Source organism: Mus caroli, unplaced genomic scaffold (assembly GCF_978045245.1).
Source record: "Mus caroli unplaced genomic scaffold, Mus_caroli_1 scaffold_5, whole genome shotgun sequence".
Classification (NCBI taxonomy): Eukaryota; Metazoa; Chordata; class Mammalia; order Rodentia; family Muridae; genus Mus; species Mus caroli.
Window position 1 is genome coordinate 143,480,675 of NW_028227260.1, and position 10,073 is coordinate 143,490,747.

At 35.8% G+C, this 10,073-nt stretch overlaps 1 pseudogene; it reads left to right on the forward strand.

Moving 5' to 3' along the window:
* The first annotated feature begins 2,787 nt into the window (after positions 1-2,787).
* On the forward strand, positions 2,788-3,393 carry LOC110286148 (rRNA-processing protein FCF1 homolog pseudogene; annotated as a pseudogene).
* Positions 3,394-10,073: the final 6,680 nt, after the last annotated feature.

Genomic DNA, 10,073 nt, shown 5'->3' on the forward strand with positions numbered 1-10,073 from the left:
GTGAAGTTTCTTTATTAAAACAAAATAGCAACAACAAACTCCAAACAGATGGTTTTGATGTTCACACAATGACTGCTATTTCCTAGATATTATAAGAGACTAGTAATTGTGAAACAAAGGCTCAGTGTGCAGTTTATAGTGGCTACAAATTTACAGACCCCTTGCATTAGCTATCCAAGTGTTAAGTGTGTGACACCATATCCAGGCCAAAAATGATATTATACTACCCCAATGAAGGAAGATGACTTTCCATGGATTTGTACACCCTGCTTTTATGTTTTAAGTTTCTGCATTTCAGAGGAAGAAAAGATGCAGCACTCCAGAAGTTTTCCTTTGCCAGAAGGTATCAATTATACACAGCTTAGTAAACAGGGTGAGAGCTCCTGTTCATATCTCCCACTCTCAGTGCTAGGGCACCATCTATATTGAACTTGTGTAGACTGTGTGCAGGCTGCCAATAGTCTCTGTGACTTGTACACGTAAGTGCAAATGTAGAAGACCAGGCTTCTGGGAAACAATGTTTTTTTTTAATAAATGTATTTAATATCAAAGATAGAGCATAAAAATTGTCCTGGATTATTTTCTCTTTCTGTGATTAAGAGAATAACCAAAAAGCAACTTGAGGAGGAAAGGATTATTTCATCTTACAGCTTGTAGTCTATCATCAAGGCAGGAACTCAAGGCAGGAACCTCAAGGCATGATCTGAAGCATAGGCCATAGGGGATCAGGTTCTAACTGGCTTGTTCTTCATGGCTTTCTTATCAAGGAAAACTTTTACTTGATACTTCTAGTGTTTGTCAATATCCTACTGAGCTACTTGACAATAGTGAGGCTGTGAATTCTGCTGGTAATAGTCCATAAAAAGTAATGAGCATCTCTTCTTGACAATCAGTGAACTTTTCCTAATCAATTCTTTCAGTGACAAACTCAGAGTGGTGCATTCATAGTACAGCTGTAAGAATGCAGGATCCCGAGGACTCATCATCTCCTGGAAGATGGATCCATTTGACCTTGGAAAAACTTTAGGTGTTAAAGAAACAAAACCCATATATGAGTCATCCAAGATTTGGGGACTGTTTATTATTACCACATAATTCAATTGCATTTTGACTGAAACCAGCTGAGATCATTGCATTTTCTAAAGGTTTGAGAAAATAGCTATATTATTGTGTGAGAACCAGGGCATGAATATTACTGCTACAGTTTTAGAGAGACAGAATGAGCACATTCCCAAATAGCAAAATCATGGGACAAAGAAAGAGGGAAAAGGAAGTTCTCAAACTCTGGCCTGAATGTTTGTGTCCCCTAGGATATTGTATTAAAATCTGATTTCCAATACAATTCTCAATAACAGTTGCAGCCTTGGGAAAGTGATTAGGATCCTCATAAATGAAACTAGAACCCTATAAAAAGTGCTTTTACCATATAAGAGTGCATTGAGAAAGTATCCAATATGAAGAGAGAGCAAATACTGATGCCTTATCCTTCCACTTTTTTGCCTTTAGAATTGTGGACCAATAAATTTCTGTTGGTCTTGAGTTACATGGAGGTTTGATACAGCAAGTCAGACAGGCTAAAGTAGCAGACATAAGCAAGGACTTTTTGTTTAGTATCTCTCAGTGATGGTGGTGGTAGAATAGGAATAAAGGAATTTAAAACCTTCTAAAGGAACTTTGTCAGTTTTATTTCTCATGGTTTCTGTTTAATTTTATCATTCCATAAATTTATTTGACTCTTCCAAGCTTTTTATTGATATCCTTATATAATTAATTTTATTTTATTTTCAGTCTTTAGGGTTATAATAATTCTTCCAATATTCATTTTAAAGTCAGGCACCAAATGAGTGAAAGCAATGACTTTTAAAGCTAACTTCATAAAATGATTTACTTGGATAAAACAGACAGTCATGTTTGTTCACACTCCCTGCATCTTCTCTGCTAGCTTTAGTTTTTCTGACCAAGCAGACAATTTCCATTTTTCTTTCCTCTGAGCACATTTGCAGAATATCTTACTGTATCAGCAAATTCCTTTGTGTTCTTAATATTCTTGGTGTTACTTGGGCAAGATTTCCTCTTCTATTATTATGATGTGCTCTCAGAAAGGCTTAAACATGCTATTCTCTAAATTACATTTGGCTTGCCATTTACTACTTAGTTGGTATACTTATAAGTGAGACCTTACAGGTTGCTTGCTGCATCTAAACTAAGTTCTGATGAAGAGTGTCACTCTTCCCTGCCTATCACAGGAGCTGACACCTTACTTCCTCCAATCACAGGCTCAGTGTTTTTATCGAGTTGCTATTCATCAGCTTTACTGATCACCAGCCAAGCTTGCAGTAAATCTGGCAGTAATTACTTTGTCCTGAATTGCCACACAAACTCTTTGATATCATTTAATAATATATTTTTGCTATAAATTATACCTAACTTTAATATAATCCAGCTGCCTAATGCAGTACAATATGAGATTGTTAACAGTTTGCAATAAAGTCAAGAAGCTCACAGATTTACATCTATTTCATTGTCAAAGGTAATTTTATTTTTATTACTTAATAAATGGAAATTAAGGTCTGTAGCTGTACACCCAGATATTTCTGGGGCAGATGTGGCTGAAAAGAAATAGAATATACTGGAGTCCAAGTAACTAGGGTATCACTTCATGGAGATAAGAACAAAATTCCAGGTCTGATTAGTTAGTTGTTCTGTGTCTGAAAAGAGTAGGTAGGAAAAACTTGCCTTTAAAAGGAAAAGCTAGGAGAGCAATTCTTGAAGAAACAGGAGTGCAACATGAATATGAGGAAGCAAAAGAAACCAAGGAAATGTGTAACTATGAAGTGAATCCTTAGTCTCAGAGATGAGTGACTTAAAGAAAAGGATAAATTGAAGCCTAAGAAGAAAGAGAAGAAATAGCTGAGTGCACTGAAGGAAAGAGAAGCCCCCCTGCATCCTTCCTGGTTGTTCTTCCAGTATAATACACAGCTGGGTTGACCTTACCACATCCTTATTGATATCAAATTCATTAACTTTTCCATTAAAGCCAAACTAGACTTAGTGGAGGAAATTATGGACTTTCTGTATGCCAAATGTACCCCTTGTATAACTAATGATATAATGGCTGAAATTGAGAAATTCGGAAAGAAGTATCATGTGGCACTAAGAATCATCAATGTCCATTATTTAACCAACTGCCATGCACACACAAAGGAACCTATGGTGATGACTGCTTGGTACAGAGAGTAACTCAGCACAAGTGTTACACTGTGGCCACAGTTGACCATGACCTCAAAGGAAGAATTCAAAACATGCCTGGCATTCCTATCATGTACATTTCTAACCACAGATACAACATTGACATCATCGATGCCAGATGATTAAGGAGCCCCTTGCTTTTAAATCTCACTCCATAAACTCTGCCTGCCATTCTTGGAACAGCTTTCTCTTGGCAGATAATTAAACACACATTCTGATTTTTAACAGTGCTAAAAGGGGGGGGGGAAGCTAGAAGTTCCATCCAAAGAAGGTAATATACTAGGCTTGAGGAACATACTAATATTGATAACGATAAATCTATTATGCTGCACTACTCCTGCCTGTTCCTCTAAAGTAGACTCATCACTAGGCTGAACTATCTTTTTCCATCAATAGGAAGTTCTCACATACTGTAAAGCTGTAAATTACTAGTTTGGTTTCTCTGAGACTTTGATAAGAGATGTAATGGACAATGGAGATGACTATCTGGGTTATAGGTAAAGTGACCACATGTCCTGTTTTGTCCTGGAGAGTCAAGGTTTACATTCTTTACCCTAGATTAACTATCAGTACTTCCCCTTTTCAATCTAATAAGTGTCACTTCAGACAGTAAATCGCATAACCACTCTACTTTGGGGTGAACTTCATAGGAACAAATTTTGTTCTTTGCCCATTCTTTGTGCACAAAATAGACTGGCAGATTAATTTTCTAGATTCATAAATTATGAACAGATACCAGCCTAGGAGATCCCACATATATGATAATATCCTAGGAATCTCTTCATACGCTCTCCAAGTAATTCTTGAGTTTCTGTATATGGAAGAGCTTGCTTCTACATTTTTCTGCTAGGCACTATTGAAGTTTCTATGCAGTTTTCTTCTTTTAAATTGCCATAAGAGATTCGAATTTTAATATTTGGCAGTCCTAAAACTAATAGCATCTCTTGGGAGGGGCTTCATGATGTTTGTGCTTAGTAGGAAGAAAATATACTGAGGTTGGTTCTTGATTCTGAGAAACGGAAGATTAAGAGTTTCAAGTCAAAGAACTGCCATGTTGATGGTAGCAATCAGTGAAGCTCAAAGCTTAAGAACTTAATGCACAGCAATTCCAGAGATTTTCTGTATGTAAAGGTAGGAGTTTTAAAGAAAGTAATGCCTTTCAGCCTTATTGATGTTCTCCTACAGAGAGGGAGACACCAGTGAAAACCCACATGAGAGGAAATGAGAGAAAGTGGGCCCATTAAAATCAAGGAGAAAAAAAAATCAAGGAAAACCAATCATGTTTGATATGGATATCTACAATAAAGCCTTCAGATCTGTGTAAAAATGTATTTCTGTTGTTTAAGCCACTCACTTGGTACTATATCTTGGTATGGCAGCCCAAGCAAATTAATACAGTACAACAGTCTAATTGTTGAGTCATGCAGTACATTTTAAAAGAGCTGCTAAACTATTCCTGGTGGATAAATACTATAGATTCCACTACCAATCCAAAGGAATGTCTGTTCTCCAAGCCCTTACATTGTTGTGATAGTCCTCTATTGTTGTTATAGACATCCTAGAGCTACATGTAGTATCAAATATTGGTTGTAATGTTTTTAAGTGTACAGCACATGTTATTCCAAGGCTGTCTCCCACTCAAGTACTAACCAGGCCTAACAATGTTTACCTTTCAAGACTAAGCATGTTAAGGGTGGTATGGACTTAGACCCACTAGGTGTAATTCACCACTTGTAGTTAGAAAGTAATAGTGCACAACTTTTCATATATGTGTTGGGTATTTTTATAACTTCTTAGGAAAATATTTATTCAAGTCCTTTCAAAGTTGGTCTGTTTTTATTGTTTAATTATAGGAGCTCTTTATTTGCATGTGAACCTGTATTAGTTGTAGAGCTTGCAGATATTTCCACCTATTCTGTGAGTATTTTTTCACTTGCTTTTTTTTATTAGATATTTTCTTTATTTACATTTTAAGTAACAGTCCTCCTTTCTCCTTCAGTCCTTTCTATGGAGACCCGGTGCTTAGTCCAGTGTTTGTCTGTGAGCATGTTTTGAATTACAAACTTTTTTTTTTTAATTTTGATGAAATTCATTTTTTCTATTTTCTTTGATTTCTGTCCTTTTGATGTAATATTTTTAAAAAACCATCGACTAATCCAACTTCAGAAGATTTGCAGTTATTTTATTTTAGTAGCTGTGGGGTTTTTAGGTCTTATGGCTGGACACTTGATATTTCTGTCATTCATGTTGGGGGAATGGATAATGGGGATTGAATCCAGAACCACTTGCATTCTCCCTAGACAAGTGATCTACCACTCAATGACCTGCTCAAGTTCTATCCATTTTGAGAGAATATTTATATATTATGTGGCTTAGCAATCTGAACTCATTTTTGGCACGGGAATATGCACTTTTCCAAGTTTCCTTTGTTGAAATTGTTATTTCCTCAATTAGTAACATTGGTACACTGATAAAATTAATTGTTCAGAATTTGTCGACTTTTTATATATAACTTTGTTCTCAACATGGTTCCATCATCTGTCCTTGTGCCACTTTTCTGTCCTTATTTCAGTGTGCCACTGCTTTGATTACTGTAAATTAGCTGTGTAGTAAATTTTAAAACTGGGAAGTCTGAACCTTTTTGTGCACATTTTAAATATTTTTTGGAAATATTTATAATAAATTAAATAATATATAATAAATAAAATAATGTTGAAATATTATTTCAATATAAATTGTAGAATGAATTTGCCTATTTTCTGTACCAAAATATGCAATTGGAATTTTGAGTGGGATGGTACTGCCATTTTGATAATGCTGTTTTTCAGTTCTTGACCAAAAAGATGGCTTTTCATCAATTCAGACTACTTTCAGTATCTTTTGACAGTACCTCACAGTTGTCAGCACCCAGGTCTTGTATGTCCTTGATTAAAATTATCTCTTTTAGAACTTTTACATTGCTCTTATTTTATTTGTTTGAGTGTTTCTGTTTGTATCAATGCATGTGCACCATGTACATACCTGGTGCTTGCAGAGACCAAAAGAAGACATTGGAACCCCTGGAACTGAAGTTTTGAATGTTTGTGACCTGCCATGTGGGTGCTGAAAAGTGAACTTATCCCCTACATAAGAACAATTACTGTTAACTACGAAGACATTTCTTCAACCCAATTTTATTTTTCAGTAGCTTATACTTCCTATTGCTGTTAGGAAATGAATTATTGTTTTAGTTACATTTTCTGGTTGTTCACTGTCAGTTTGTAGAAATACAACTACTTTTCATGTATTACTCTTGCTTCCTTAAATACTATTGTGTGTGTGTGTGTATATATATATATATATATATATATATATATATATATATATATATATATATTCTGCATGTATAACTGCATACCAGAAAAGAGCATTAGACTCTGTTATATATGATCATAAGCTACCATATATTTGTGAGGAATTGAACTCACAACCTCTGGAAGAGTACCCAGTGTTCCTAATATCTAAGCTGTCTCACCAGCCCTGAAATAAGTAATATATTAATTATGAGTTTCTACAGATACCATTCATTATTTTTCCATACATACTTTCTTTGTGAGGTGTCTTTTTTAAGCATTTGCATATGTTGGATTATGTCACCTGTTTTTATTTGTTTGTTTTGTTTTGAGTTTATCTACCACGATTTCACATGCAGTTTTATAACCCATTTTACACTCCTGGGATAAATTCTACATATGTGTATATAATGCTTATGATGTTCTACTGTTTCTTTTGGGTCTTTATTGCTCATCTAAATGATTTTGGTTTTGTGTCCGTTTTGTTTTTTTGAGGCAGTCTTGCTATAGAGCTAAAACTGGCCTCAAACTTTACCACACTGTAACCCAAGTGCTCAGATTAAAGTCTTGTTTCATCAAGCCCTATTTGAGAATTTGGCCCTAAAGACCCTGAATGACACTTATAATTTATATCAAGTAGCATTTCATGCCTTTCTCTTATTAATCAGTCTTTTGTTATAAATGCCTCATATATCAACTTACTGATAGCTAATCTGTTCTCCTTTATAATATTCTGTGTATTTCTAGATATCTGTTCATTTCACCCGGTTATCTGAATGGTTAATGTATGATAGTCTTTTATTACCCTTTTCATTTCTGTAATATCAGTCATAACACCCCACTGTTATTCTAAATTTTCGTAAGTGATATATTTTTTCATAATCAGTTTATCTAAGAATCATTAATTTTGTCCATCTTTCTGAAGAACTACATTTCATCAGTCAATTTTCTCTACTGCTTTTCTTTCTCTGTATTTGCTTGTACTTCCTCCTTTCTTGAAGTAATTTATATTTTCTGGAATTTATTTGCATGGATCTTTTTATTGATGAAAAAAGTGACATTATAGGGACCGGAAGAATCACTCAGCCATTAAGAGCATTTATTACTCTTCAGAGGGCCCAGCACTCAGATGGCACCTCATGACCAACTGTAATTTCATTTCCTGGGGATCTGATGCATCTAGACATAAATATGGTAGACTATACACTCCTGTAGGCAATGTACTCATACACATTCAATAAAATAAAAATTCAAAAAAATAAATGTTAATTGGTGAATATAGAATATGGGAATATTTTCCCCCTCTCCAAGATGACCCTTGTGGCTGTTTATTTATTGAATTATTCTATGAAATAATTTTGAAACATCTGTATCATTTCATGGGTGACCTTTGAAGTTTTTCCTTTAGCATAGTAGTCAGTTCATTATTGATGAACTATTTCCCTTACATCTAGAGCCAAAAACAATCCCACCATTTCCATATAAGTTCTAAGAAGGCCAGGAATAGTCACCTTAACAATCAGTCATGAAACTGAAAACTCAGCCTTAACCTTCATCTCAGATTTGTTCTGTACTTAAGGGCAAACAGTTTTCTCCAGTCTTTTCTGACCATGTTCAGAATCCTTGCACACATAGGAGTTTTTAAAATTGCAAGAAAATATTGGAAATTTTTGCAGTCTATGTTTTCCGAGATATATCACTCCCTGACTTTTATCAAATGATTTTTGCTTTGTTGTATGATTCAGGTATCATCCTTTATCAAAGAATGGGGAGGAGTATTTATCTATAAATATTTCCCACAAATATTTCAGTTGTAGTAAGTAGAAAAATAAAACAAATCTTTAAATGGCTATTCTAGTAAACCTTTTGCTGGACTAAAGACAGTTTACAAATGAAACCCACTCTATTTCTGCCTTACTGATACAATAGACATGGGCCAATACTTTTTTAATTAATTAATTAATTAATTAATTTTTTACACTCCATATTTTATTCCCCCTGACTGTTCCACATCCCATACCTCCTCCCATACCCCTGTCTTCACATGAATGTCCCCACCTGCTATGCCCACTCCAGGGAAGTCTGCCTGTCTGGGTCGAAAAGCCTGAAGGCAGTCACGAGGCAAAGAGTTTCAAGGAAACTCAGCCTCCTGGAACCTTGGCATTCTCATAGCCCATATACTCAAACTCTGTCCCCGAGTTAGTATGGTGTATGCTCTCTTTCAGTATTGTTTTATTATAAGTGCCTTTAAAGATTGAATTCTGACATAGGTAAGCCTCCACCAATGTTCCAACGTCCTAGAAAATCCTTGAAGCCAGTGAGCTAGGAATTCAGTAAGAATGTTACCTAACATTCAAATTCACTTCTAGTTGAGACAGTGAAACTAATTAGGGATTACAAAGAACGGAGCTAGAATAGCTCAGGGCTAGACTGCAGAGTGATTACTTAGGACAGTAGCCAAGTCTCACCCAAACAAGGGAACACACAAGGGCCTAGAGAATAGTTGAGTTAACCATAAAAGAGTTAGGGAATCCCCCTGGGACAGGTTTCTTCACTAGGCCCAAAGGAACAGCATAATCAGACATTTACTAAAAACCCCTGGTGGTGGGCTTAACAATAGACTAGCATTATACCTGGCTTGCTTCTTAGTGGTAAATAGTGGTCTGGTCCCCACCATCTTTTGAAGTATACATTCCTTTTGTTTTATGTCACTGTAACTCGATGGATGTGTCTTGCCTGGCTTTTCTTGTTTTTTTTTTCTTCTGTATAAAAAAATCTGATCTTAGCCATTCTGACTGGTGTGAGATGGAATCTCAGGGTTGTTTTGATTTGCATTTCTATGATGATTAAGGATGTTGAACATTTTTTCAGGTGTTTCTCAGCCATTCCGTATTCCTCAGGTGAGAACTCTTTGTTTAGCTCTGAGCCCCATTTATCCAGGGCCAAAAAATAGGAATGGGTGGGTAGGGAAGTGTGGGGGGAGGGTATGGGGGACTTTTGGGATAGCATTGGAAATGTAATTGAGGGAAATACGTAATAAAAAATATTAAAAAAAATAAAGGAAGCTTGGAATGTAAAAAAAAAATCTGGTGTTCATTTGGACATTACACACAGATTCAACACCCTTTCTCATGTTGTGTTTGCTTGTCACTCGCCGACTCTATGCCCATCTGTTGGAGACTCTGATTCCCACTGATTGAGGAGGGCCCACAGAGCCTCCATCTGTCCGTGGCACCCACCCCCAGCCCAACCTGACCTCTAAACTCCCTGGGACCTCCAGTCTGTTGAGGGTCAATTAGGTACATCATCTCTGAATAGGTTACTCTGAACTTTCTTTAGGTCTCCAATATTCTGAAAATGTTTATTTTGACAGTTTTTGCAAGTTAAACTTTACGTTTTCGTTGTTGTTTTGAGAATCAGACTTTTTGAGTACTTTACTTCACTATTTTTACTAATATCTATCTTCTGGATAGTTTCAGGCCTTAGGACCTC